The sequence below is a fragment of the Orycteropus afer genome, unplaced genomic scaffold, assembly GCF_000298275.1.
Source record: "Orycteropus afer afer isolate SDZICR_OR568_19922 unplaced genomic scaffold, OryAfe1.0 scaffold00024, whole genome shotgun sequence".
Classification (NCBI taxonomy): Eukaryota; Metazoa; Chordata; class Mammalia; order Tubulidentata; family Orycteropodidae; genus Orycteropus; species Orycteropus afer.
Window position 1 is genome coordinate 3,819,080 of NW_006921611.1, and position 12,859 is coordinate 3,831,938.

Genomic DNA, 12,859 nt, shown 5'->3' on the forward strand with positions numbered 1-12,859 from the left:
CCCTAGAGCCTGGCACTTTTAACTCGGACTTAAAGCCTCCAAACTATTAGAGAATAAACTCCTGTTTGTTAAGGCCATCCCATTTGTGGTATATTCCTGTCAGAGTGGTACTAGGTAACCAGAAGAGATATCATGTTTGGTAAAGTGGAGGGTCAATGAAGAAGGCAAAGGCCCTCAATGAGATGGATTGACACAGTGGCTGCAGTGATGGGCTCAGGTTTAGCAAGGATCATGAGGCTGGCACAGGACTGGGCAGTTTTTCATTCTGCTGTGCGTAGGTTCTCTATGAGTTTGAGATGATTCGACAGCACCTAACAACACCAACAACAGAAATTTAATTATATTACAGTGTAATGAAAATTAGAAGACATTTTACTATTATTATCTCATTTGATACTATTTTAGGAAATTTGAAAATTAATAGAAGTATTTTATAGAAAACATAAATGTTGTAAATTTGTTCAACAAAGTAAGAAATATAAGTGAATTAGTAATCACTGGAAAAAAATTAAGAATACTGTGAAAACAAAAGTAGCTCAGACACTTCCAAATGTAATTCATAGCCACTCAGCTCAGTATTTTGAATGAAATACTTAATTCTGAAAAATGAGGATTTTTCTTAATGTCTTCCTGAGACTATCTCTGGGAATAGCCTGGACTCATGACCTGCTAAACCAGAAAGAAACTTTAAAACCTTTATTTTTCTAGGCACAATCTGGAGCCAGGAGTAGGTGGACAGTTAAATAAAACATCAATTCACACCTATTAAAAGTCATAGAGGCAAGGTTCCATGCCAAATTGGCTTGAAGAAATACTGTGGCGAGTACACTTTTAATGACGATCATTCTCCTTTTTAATTTGATTTCCCTGGCAGAGTTGTGCTTCTTTGACTTGGAAGAAATATGTTTAACTACCACCACACCACCTCAACCGTGAACTAGGCAGAACTGGATTCCTTCAGGACTTTCTCAGTTTGGCTTTTGATTTCCACAGGATAACAACATTACCTCCACCAAAGCCCTGGAGAGTGTCCAGCAGGAAAGGAGAGGCTGCTACATTTGGCTGGTACAGACCATGCAACATCAGTGGCAAAGGCTTTGCCCACTTTAAGCTAAATTATACAATACATCCTCTTCCCAGATTTGTGACAACTAGAAAAGCTTTCTTTGTAAACTACCCCAAAGGCCTTGTAGAAAGTGCTTCTCAAGCTGGAAGCCTATAGATGGGCTGGGTTTCATTCTTGGTTAGTCTCTTGGGACTCTCCTAATACAACATTCTTTGTTTGTTTGTTTCTTTAATATAGATTACATAAAGATTTGATGGCCATTTTATTCTTTCCCAAATAGGTTCAAAATTATAACAGCCCACAGAATTTTCCACAAGGCTTTCATCCAGGCAGCCAAATGTTTGTTGAGCATGTCTGCATTAGTTTCCTATTGCTGCAGTAACAAATTACCCCGAACTTGCTGATTCAACGTAACACACAATTTTTATCATGTAGTTCTGAAAATCAGAAATCCAAAATAACTTTTGTGAGCTAAAATCAACGTGTTTAAAGGGCTTTGTCCCTTCTGGAGTTTCTAGGGGAGAATCTGTTTCCTTGCTTTTTCCACCTTCTAGATGCTGCCTGCTTTTCTTGGCTCATGAAGTTCATTCAATATGCATTGCTCTAACCTCTGTCATCTCACTTCCTCTCCAGACTTTTACATTGTCTTCCTCTTACAAAGATCCTTGTGATTATAATGAATCCATAGGATAATCTTCCCATCTAAAGATTTTTAACTTCATCACATCTGCAAAATACCTTTTGCCATGCACGGTAACAAATTCACAAATTCTAGAAATTAGGACCTGGTCATCTTGAGGTGAAGGCATTATTCTGTCTACCACTTTATCCTCAGTGGATAGCCTATGGTGCCTATCTCTAATGGCACACATTCTGGTTAACACAAAAGATGACACCTTAGGCTTGGCAACATAATTCACCTGGCAAGGGTTGCCACAAGATCTTTTGTGATTAAAATCCAGTTAAAAAAAAAAAAAAGAAAGAAAGAAAACAGGAGGTACAGTAAGTGCCAAGATGTCAAAGAAGAGAGAGAGGACATCTTGTTTGGGGGTGGGCCGATGAGCCACCATGAAAGTAAAGGGCAGGAAACTGACTGGATCTTGAGGGATGGAGAGAGAATTTTGCTTTCCTGGGTCCCAAGGGGAGTCTTGATGGGCAGTAATCAATTAAGAATATGAAATGTCAGTACTTTCACTGTACTCCTTACAGATGCTTGTAAACATACAAACAACAAATAAATGTTTCTTTAGAAGGAAAGAAGTCAAAAGGTTTATCTCTGGAGATGCCCCTTTACACTCCTATCTATACCCTTCTTCAACCCCCAGAGAAATCTATCTTTATCTCTCAGGAAGCCTTGGGAGTGATTGGGTCAGGGTTATCCCCAAATGGAGCCACTACTTTCCTTGGAAGAAACCCCTTGTCATTTCCTAAAGGGGAGGGTATGTGTCTTAGTTTCCTAATTTACAACTCAAAATCCTTTTCCTCTCTGAAGCAGTATTTGCAATGAATGTGGGGTGTAGTTGAATGAGTCACAGATCTTTGCTAGGAAGATCTCGAGAGAACCTCTACTCTGACCTTCCTCAAAAAACAAGCTGGTGGTGCAAGCTGAGTTCTCCCATCTATATACCAAAATATGTGACATTTCTGTTCTGCTCTTGCTATCCTCATGGTGGTGGTAGTGCTTTCATTGTTATGTTTAGTTAAATTCAAAGCCGTCTGAACTCTGCCTTTCATTCAACAAAGATTTATTGAACCAGGCACACTTTATTCTGTGAAGATTAAGGGCTGGGGAACAAAACCAACAAGGCTTTGGCCTCAGAGTAAATGGGGAGGGCTGGCTCAGAGGAAGAGATGACCAAGGCCAGTAGGGCTAGGCCTCCAGGAGACGATATAGAGGAGAAAGGAAAAAGAAAACTGTGCCAACTGTCTTAGTTTCTTAATGTTCCTGTAACAGATAAGCCACAAGTGGATGGTTTTAAAGAACAGGAATTTATTTTCTCACAGTTTAGAAGGAAAGAAGTCCAAATATGGGCATTAGGTCCAGGGGATGGCTCTATCTCTTTTGGTTCTTGGAAAAGATCCTTGCCTCAGTTTCTGCATTCATGGTACTCATTCGTTCCTTGGCAGTCTTCACATATGTTTCTGTCTTCCCCACTTTGTGCTTGTTTGTTTCTGTGTCTATATTGTTCCTTATATCACTAAGAAGTGATTAGGTTTAGGATCCAACTTACTCTTATATGCCCTCATTAATGTAAAGAAATAGGATTACATCTACAAGAATAAGAGTCAAATTCCAACATATGTTTTGTGGGATGCAATACAATCATCAACACCAACCATGTATATGTCCCTTTGTATCCATTTTACCTCATTAAATCCTATACAACTTACATGGATATTTTTATATTTGTTTTACAGATCAAAGGATTTAATGTTGGGAGAAAATGGGCAACTTGTTTAAGCTCACAGTGATTAAAGAACTTCTTATGAACCTAGCCTGTTTCCCAAGCCCTTATTCTTTCCATTTTATTAGATACAATAAAGAAGTCCTAGTGGGACAATGGTTATGCCCTTGGGGGATAACCAAAATGTCAGTGGTTTGAACACACCAGTGGCACCATGGGAGAAAAGGCCTAGCAATTGGCTCTTATAAAGATTATAGCCTAGGAAACTATATAGGGTAGTTCTACTCTGTCCTATAAGTTCACTCTGAGTCAGAATTGACTTGAGAACAATAATAACAGCAACAGATATACAACAAATGCCATCCAGGCCAAGTTATCAGCTCAAGCCAAACTTCCTTCTCCTCCACCAGTTCTAATATGCAATGACTCCCTTTTAATGAGGTTGTTATTGTTAGGTGCCATGGAATCAGTTTTGACTCATAGTAGCCATATGTACAACAGAATAAAACACTGCCCTATTCTGCACCAGCATCACAGTGCATGCTTTGCTACAGTCCATTCTTGCATCCACTGTCTCAACCCATCTTGGTTCATTTTAGTTGGCTCCACAATCAACACCCAAGGAAGCAGCAATCAGAAGTCAAACAATGTATGATTTTGGGAAAATCTGCTGCAAAAGACCTCTTTACAATCTTGAAAAGAAAAGATGTCATTTTGATGACTAAGGTGTGCCTCATACAAGGCATGGTATTTTCAATAACCTCAAATGTACAATAAAGCTGGATAATGAAAAAAAGAAGAAGAAAAAGAATGAAGAATAATTGACACTTTTGAATTTTATGTTGTTGTTGTTGTTGTTGTTATGTGCCGTTGAGTCAGACCCCACTCATAGCTACCCCTCCTTGGGTTTCCAAGGTAGATATCACTACGGAAGTAGATTGCATCATCTTCCTTCTGAGGAGTGGCTGGTGGGTTTGAACTGCCAGCCTTCTGGTTAGCAGTCAAGTGCCTTAGGCACTAAGCTACCAAATATTGAATGTGTCATGGACTGCAAAAAGAATGAAAAATCTGACTATGAGGAAGTACAGCCAGAATTCTCCTTAGAAATGAGGATGGAGAAACTTGCTCTCATTTACTCTGGACATGTTATCAGGAGGCACTAGTCCCTAGAGAAGGACATCATGTTTGGTAACGTAGAGGGTCAGCATAAAAAGAAAAAGACTCTCAACAAGATGAATTGACACAGAGGCTACAACCATGAGCTCAAACATAGTAACTATTGTGAGAATGATGCAATGGAAGACTGGACACTGTTTTGTTCTGTTGTATATAGGGTCAATATGAATCAGAGCCAATTTGAAGGCACCTAAAAACAACAACCCACCACTTGTCTGTCAGTTTATCTAACTGTAGTGGTTTGCATGTTTGCTGTGAGGCTAGTGATTATGCCACCAGTATTTCAAATTCCAGCAGGGTCACCCATGATGGATAGGTTTCCATGGAGCTTCCAGACTAAGACAGACTGGGAAAAAGGATAGGGCCATGGATTTCTGGAAAAAATTGTCCACAGAAAACTTTACAAATTGCACTGAAACATTGCCTGATAGAGTGCTGGAAAAGGAGCCCATTAGGTTGGAAGGCACTCAAAATGCAACAAGTGAGGAGGTGCCTCCTCAAAGTAGAGTTGACCTTAATGATATAGCTGGAGTAAACCTTTCAGGACCTTAATTTGCTGATAGAGCATGACTCAAAATGAGAATAAATAGCTGCCTAACACACTTGACTGCTAACCAGAAGGCTGGTGGTTTAAACCCACCAGCCACTCCTTGGAAGGAAGGTTGGGCAATCTACTTCCATTGTGATACCACCTTGGAAACCCAAGGAGGGGTTGATATGAGTTAGGTCTGACTCGATGGCACATAAAAACAACAACACAACAACATTTATTACTAATCAGCACATGGAAGTATGAATCTAGGAAAATTTGAAGTTGTCAAAAATGAAATGGAATGGATAAAGATCAATACCCTAGACCTTAGTGAGCTGAAATGGACTAGTGTTAACCATTTGGAATCAATATGATCTACTATGCCAGAAAAGACAAATTGAAGAGGAAGGGCATTGTATTCATCATCAAAAAGAACATCTCAAGATCTATCCTGAAAAACCATACTGTCAGTGATAGAATAATATCTATACTCCTACAAAGAAGAGAGCTAATACTACTATTACTCATATTTACATACCAACCACTAGTGCCAAAGGTAAAGAAATTGAAGATTTTTACCAACTTCTGCAGTCTGAAATTCACCAAACATGCAATCAAGATATATTGATAATTATTGATTGGTGACTGGACTGCAAAAGTTGGAAGCAAAGAAGAATCATTGATAGATGCAAAATATAGCTTTGATGATAGAAATGATGCTGGAGAACACATGAAAGAATTTTGCAAGACCAACAACTCATTCATTGCCAATACCTTTTTTCAATAACATAAATGACTATACTTGTAACTAAGGAGGTCTGGTGGTGTAATGCCTAAGGCATCTGACTGCTAACTAGAAGGTTGGCAGTTCAAACCCACCAGATACTCCATGGAAGGAAGACAGGACAATCTATTTCTGTAAAGATTTCCTACTTCAGAAACCCCAAGGGGGTCTCTATGAGTCAAAATCGACTCAATGGCAGTGAATTTGGTTTTTCAATTTTTATATGTGTCACTATGTCATCAGTCAAAACAAGGCTACTAACTGACTGTGAGACACACCATCAATTGTTCATGTGCAAGTTCTCGTTGAAGCTGAAAAAAATTAAAACAAGTCCTTAAGAACCAGAACACGACCTTGATTAAGTCCCATCTGAATTTAGAGACCTTCTGAGGAACAGATTTGATGTGTTGAATACCAATGACCTAAGAGCAGATGAGTTGTGGGACGACATCAAGAATATCATACATGAAGAAAGTAAAAAGTCATTGAAAATACATTAAAGGAAGGAAGACCAAAAATTATATCAGAGGAGACTCTGAAACTTGCTCTCTTGAAGACCAAGTACCTAAAGAAAATGGAAGAAATGAAATAAAAGAGGTGAACAGAAGATTTCAAAGGGTGGCTCAACAAGTCAAAGGCAAGTATTATAATGAAATATGCAAGACATGGAGTTAAAAAACCAAAAGGGAAGAACATGCTCAGAATATCTCAAGTTGAAAGGACTGAAGAAAATAATTCAGGCCTTGAACTACAATATTGAAGGATTCTATGGGCAAAATATTGAACTATGCAAGAAGCATCTAAAGAAGATGGAAGGAATATACAGAGTCACTGTACCAAAAAGAATTAGTCAATATTCAACCATTTCTGGAGGCAGCATATATTCAAAAACCAATGATCCTGAAGGAAAAGTTGAAGCTGCACAAAAGGAATTGATGGAATATTTATTGAGAGGTTTCAACAATATCAGCTCTGGACATACTCACTCATTTCATGGCAAGAAATTTGGAAGACAGCTACTTGGCCAAATGACTGGAAGAGATAAAATTTATTCCCATTCCAAATAAAAATGATCCAACAGAATGTGGAAATTATTGAACAATATCATTAATATCACACACAAGTAAAATTTTGATGAGGATACTTCAAACATTGTTACATCAATAGAGAACTGCCAGAATTCAAGCCAGATTCAGAAAAGAGGGCACGGAATAAGGGATATCATTGCTGATACATTTTTGGTTGAAAGCAAAAATACCAGAAAGATGTTTACTGTGTTTTATTGACTATGAAAAGGCATTACAACAAATTATGGTTAACAAAAAGTGGGAATTCCAGAACACTTAATTGTGCTCATGAGGAACCTGTACCTAGATCAAAAGGCAGTCACTTAATCAGGACATGAGAGGAGAGGATACTGAATGGTTTAAAATCAGAAAATAGTGTGTGTCAGGGTTATATCCTTCACCATACTTATTCAATCTGTGTGCTGAAAAAAAATATTCCAAGAATCTGGACTATTTGAAGAACATGGCATCAGGATTGGAGCAAGACTCATTAATAAACTGTAGTGTGCAGATGACACGACTTATCTTGCTAAAACTGAAGGTGACTAGGAGCACTTACTCATGAAGATCAAATACTACAATCTTCAGTATGAATTGCATCTCAACATAAAGAAAACAAAAATCTTCACAACTGGACCAATAAGCAGCATCATGATAACTGGGGAAAAGATTGAAGTTGTCAGGGATTTCATTTTCCTCGGATTCACAATCAATGCTTATGGAAGCAGCAGTGAAGAAATCAGATGTCATATCTCACTGGGCAAATCTGCTTTAAAAGACCTTTTCAACGTGTTAAAGAGTTAAGATGTCACTTTTAAGACTAAGGTGTGATTGACCCAAGCCATGGTATTTTCAGTAGCCTCATATGCATGTGAAAGCTGAACAATGAATAAGGAAGACTGAAGAAGAGTTATGCCTTTGAATTGTGATGTTGGTGAAGAATATTGAAAATACCATGGGCTGCCAGAAGAACAAACATTTGTCCTGGAAGAAGTGCAGCTGAATGCTTCTTGGAAGTGAGAATGCCCAGACCTTGTCTCATGTACTTTTGTCATGTTGTCAGAAAGTACTGGTCCTGGAGAAGGATATCATGTGTGGTAAATTTGAAGGTCAGTGAAAAGGAGGAAGACCCTCAACGAGGTAGATTGACACAGTGACTGCAACAATAGGCTCAAGAACAGCAAAAACTGTGAGGATAGCTCATGACCAAGCAGTGTTCACTCTGTTGTACATAGGGTCACTGTGATTTGGAGCTGACCCAACAGTGCCCAACACCATGTTTAAAAGGAAATAATAACAATAATGGCTAACTATATTAAATGTTCAGTGTATAAATCCATTATGAAAATTAGCTTGCTTGATCCTTACAAGCCCATTTTTAGGTGAGAAAACTGAGAATTACATGAAATTAAAGAAGTGATTTTCAAACTGAAGATCATGATCCTTTGCTCATTGAAAGATCAGTTTAGTTGATTCGGACTAGCTTATAGTCAAAATAAGTCACTTTAGTCTTAAAAGTGACATCTTTGCTCCTTAACACAGTAAAGAGGTCTTTTGTAGCAGATTTGCCCAGTGAAATATGACATCTGATGAGCTAAGGCTCATCAATATATACATAAAATATACACACATATACATATATACATGTACACTTATGTATATGTGTATATAAATAGAAATATAAAGACAAATATAAATATGAAACTATAACTATAAATATATCTTAACCAGTTAATGCGGCCATAACAGAAATATTACAAGTGAATGGCTTTAAGGAACAAAATTTATTCATTATAATTCTGGAGGCTAAAAATCCAGATCAGGGTCTTAGCCATGTCAATTATTTCTGTGGCCTTTCTTCTAGTTTATGATATCTGCTGGCAATCCTTGGTGTTTCTTTGCTTGAAAATGGGTCCTCACAAGGCATCTGTCTTCCCCCTGTGTATGTCTCTATGTCTATTCTGCTCTTTATAGAACTCAAACTAGTTAGGTTTATAACCCATCCTGCACTTGTATGACCTCAATTACATTAAAAAAAGAAAACCTTATTTATGAATAACATAATATATACAGGTACAGGCGCCAGGGCTTCAATACATATTTTTTTGGGGGAGGGGCACAATGCAATCCATAATATATGTATATATGAGTGCACACATAGTCAAAAGTGTTTGAAAGTCACTGGATTAAGTAACTTTGGCAAGGTAACCTAAATAGAGACCTTGAATTTGAAATGAGGCTAAATGCCTGCAAGCTTTATAACTTACCCACTACTCTTTAGAGCCTACCTTGTTTTTGTAAGAAATACACTTAAATTTTAAACAACTAACTTACTCATAAATCTTGAAGACCTTAGCTATCCATAAGGAATGAAATATTTGAGCACATGTCCACAAGTGCACACACATACAAACATCTTTTCTTTGAGTAATACCTAATACTTTTAGACTTATTCTATTGCCTTTGGCTGTGGACCCCGAAAAATCAATCCTAATTTAAATGTCTCAAAATCAGCCTAAAGGATTTTGTTAAGACAGAGCAACTAGGGCTCATCAATTTGTTTCTTCTCCTCATCCTGGGTATATCTCTAGAATGCATTTCCCATTTGTCTTAAAGTTAGGTACGGCCTTATACCTGATTTCTGGCCAATGGGTGGGTGGAGATGATGTACATCATTTCTACTGTTGTAGTTATTAGGTATCATCACTCCGGTTCCTACTCATAGTGACCCTATGTACAACAGAAGGAAACACTACCAAGTTTTTTTCTATCTTCACAATCATTAAAATGTTTGAGCCCATTATTGCAGCCACTGTGTCAATCCATCTCATTGAGGGTCTTCCTCTTTTACATGGGCCATCTACTTTATCAAACATGATGTCCTTCTCTAAGGACTAGCCCCTCCTGGTAACATGTCCAAAGCATGTAAAAAGTCTTGCCATCCTTGCTTCTAAGGAGCCTTCTAGCTGTATTTTACCAAGACAGATTTGCTCATTTTTCTGGCACTCCATGGTATATTCAATATTCTTTACCAACATCATAGTTTAATTGCCTGAATTATTCTTTGGTCTTCCTTATTCATTGTCCAGTTTTGTATGCACATGAGATTGCTGAAAATACCATGGCTTGGGTCAAGTGCATTTTGTTTCTCAAAATTACATCTTTGCTTTTTAACATTTGAAAGAAGTCTTTTGCAGCAGACTTGGCCAGTGTGATATGTCATTTGATTTCTTGACTGCCGTTTCCATGGGTGTTTATTTGTGGATCCAAGTAAAATGAAATCCTTGATGACATCAATCTTTCTTCTCCATTTATCATGATGTTGTTTATTGGTCCAGTTGTGAGAAATTTTTAGTTTTTTTGTTTTCTGTCATTACTCCATACTGATGACTGTAATCTTTGATCTTCAAGTGTTTTAAGTCCTCTTTGCTTTCAGCAAGCAAGGTTGTGTCATTTGCATATCACTGATTGTTAATGAGTCTTCCTACAATCCTGATGCCACATTTTTCCTTTGTCCTGTTCAAATGACTGCCTCTTGGTCCAGGTATAGGTTCACATGAGCATAATTAAGTGTTTTGTAATCAGAATATAAATATAAATCAATGCCCATAGACACAGAAGTCAAGACATCAAATGATGTATTATATTGGGCAAGTCTGCTGCAAAAGACTTCTTTAACGTGTTAAAATGTCACTTTGAAGGGTAAGGTGTGCCTGACCTAAGCCATGGTCTTTTCAATGTCCTCATATGTATACAAAAGCTGGACAATGAATAACAAAAAACACAGAAGGAGTTAATGAATTTGAATTTTGATGTTGGCAAAGAATACTGAATTTATTATGGGTTGCAAGAAAAACAGAAGTATCTAATTTGGAGGAAATATACCCAGAATACTCCTTTGAAGCCAGGATGGAGAGACTTTGTTTTACAAAATGTGGGCATGTTATCAGGAGGGACCAGTCCCTGGAGAAGGACTTTATGCTTGGTAAAGAAGAAGGTCAGTGAAAAAGAGGAAGATCCACAATGAGATGGATTGATGCAGTGGCTGCAACAATAGACTCAAGCACAGCAATGATTAAGAGAATGGTGCAGGACTGGGCAATGTTTATTCTTCTCTGAACGGAGTCACTATGAGGAGTTGGAACTAACTTGCTGGCATCTAACAATAACAGCAATTGCCTAGAGTAATAGTTCCTTGTCTGCAAAGTTTTTCTTTTCTGGGGTTCAATAGCTTTGTATGAGCTGGACTTTTTTTTCCACTTTATTTCTGATGTTTTTAGCTGAGAGAAGATCAATGATTTTAAGGGAGATGGAAATGTTGCTTTTTTTTTTATTGTTAACATATCTTGATGCTCATCATCTGAGACAAGAATAAGTTTTGCTTAGTACTACAGTATTTTATATTGCCCTGATGATGTTGCTGTGGAGAGTTGCCAAATGATAGAATAAATCAGGGAAAGTGGAAGGTATAGGAAATAACAGCCACTCGGATAAGGAACAACAGGCTCTAGATTTCCATGTTTGAGGCCAATAATTGATTGACAAAAAAGAGAAATAAACTAAAAGAGTATGGGGTGGCCAATACTGTCAGGAACAAATACTTTATATTGCCCTTGGGATTTGTCATGGGGAGAGAAGATCATAAATCATTTCAGTGATGCAGCTTAAGAAGGAATGAATTTTCCAAGCTACAAGGAGTATGGAAAAGGCAGAGCAAGTAGAGATAGATTACATCAACATTTGAGTCAAATTCTCAAATTCTGCTGAGAGGCAAATCCCAGAGGAACTAGCCTGCCTATATCCAGAAAGTGGAGATATGCAAGAACAAAAACTAATGCTAATTGTCTCAGAAAAAGAATTTCAAATTGAGTTCTACTTTGAAACTACAATGGAAAGCAGAATAAACCCACTGCCATCGAGTCGGATCCAATTCATAATGACCCCTCCTTGGGTTTCTGAGGTGGTATCACTCTGGAAGTAGATTACCCAACCTTCCTTTCGAGGAGTGGCTGGTGGGTTTGAATCTCCAGCCTTCTGTTAGCAGTCAAATGCCTTAGGCACTATGCCACCAGAGGTCCTGGAAAACAGAATGTGAGCATTATAATTCTAGGTTACTTTGGAAGTTGAGACAGTTAACAGATCAATGAGTAGTTAACAATTATAATCTTTACCCCACTCAACCCCTCACTGATGACCCCTTCTGCAGGCAGGGGAGAAATTAAGAAGTTTGGAAGAAGAGATAGTCAGATTAATGGAAAAGGATTTTGAAATAGAATTCATACTGTGCTAGGACAGGAGGAGGAACCAATGCTTGGTAGATAATTGTTCTTTTAGCATAATAAGGTCAAAGTTATATCATCATCAACATCATCTGTATTAGGACCAAACTATTACTTCAGGCATACACAATGAAAATATTCTTTAACAATAAAATCATCCTTGCAGAATGGGATATGACTATATTTTTAGATTTTTGAGGAAAAATGAACAGCAATCTATAGAGAGAAAGACCCTCTATGTGTCCACTCTACCTCCATTCTTATCTGTCAAGGAAATTGAAGTTCATATTTTCCTTCTGAGCAACAAAAATTGGGCAGAATAGGGAAGACATTGGATTCACAAAAACACCAGAAACAGTGTGATTTACACATTAAATATTGGGATTTGATGCTTTCTGAAGGAAGGCTTTGTTGTTGTTGTTATGTGCCGTCAAGTCGGCCCCGACTCATAGCGACCCTTCCTTGGGTTTCCGAGGCAGTATCACTACGGAAGTAGGATTGCCCAACCTTCCTTCCGAGGAGTGGCTGGTGGGTTTGAACCGCCAACCTT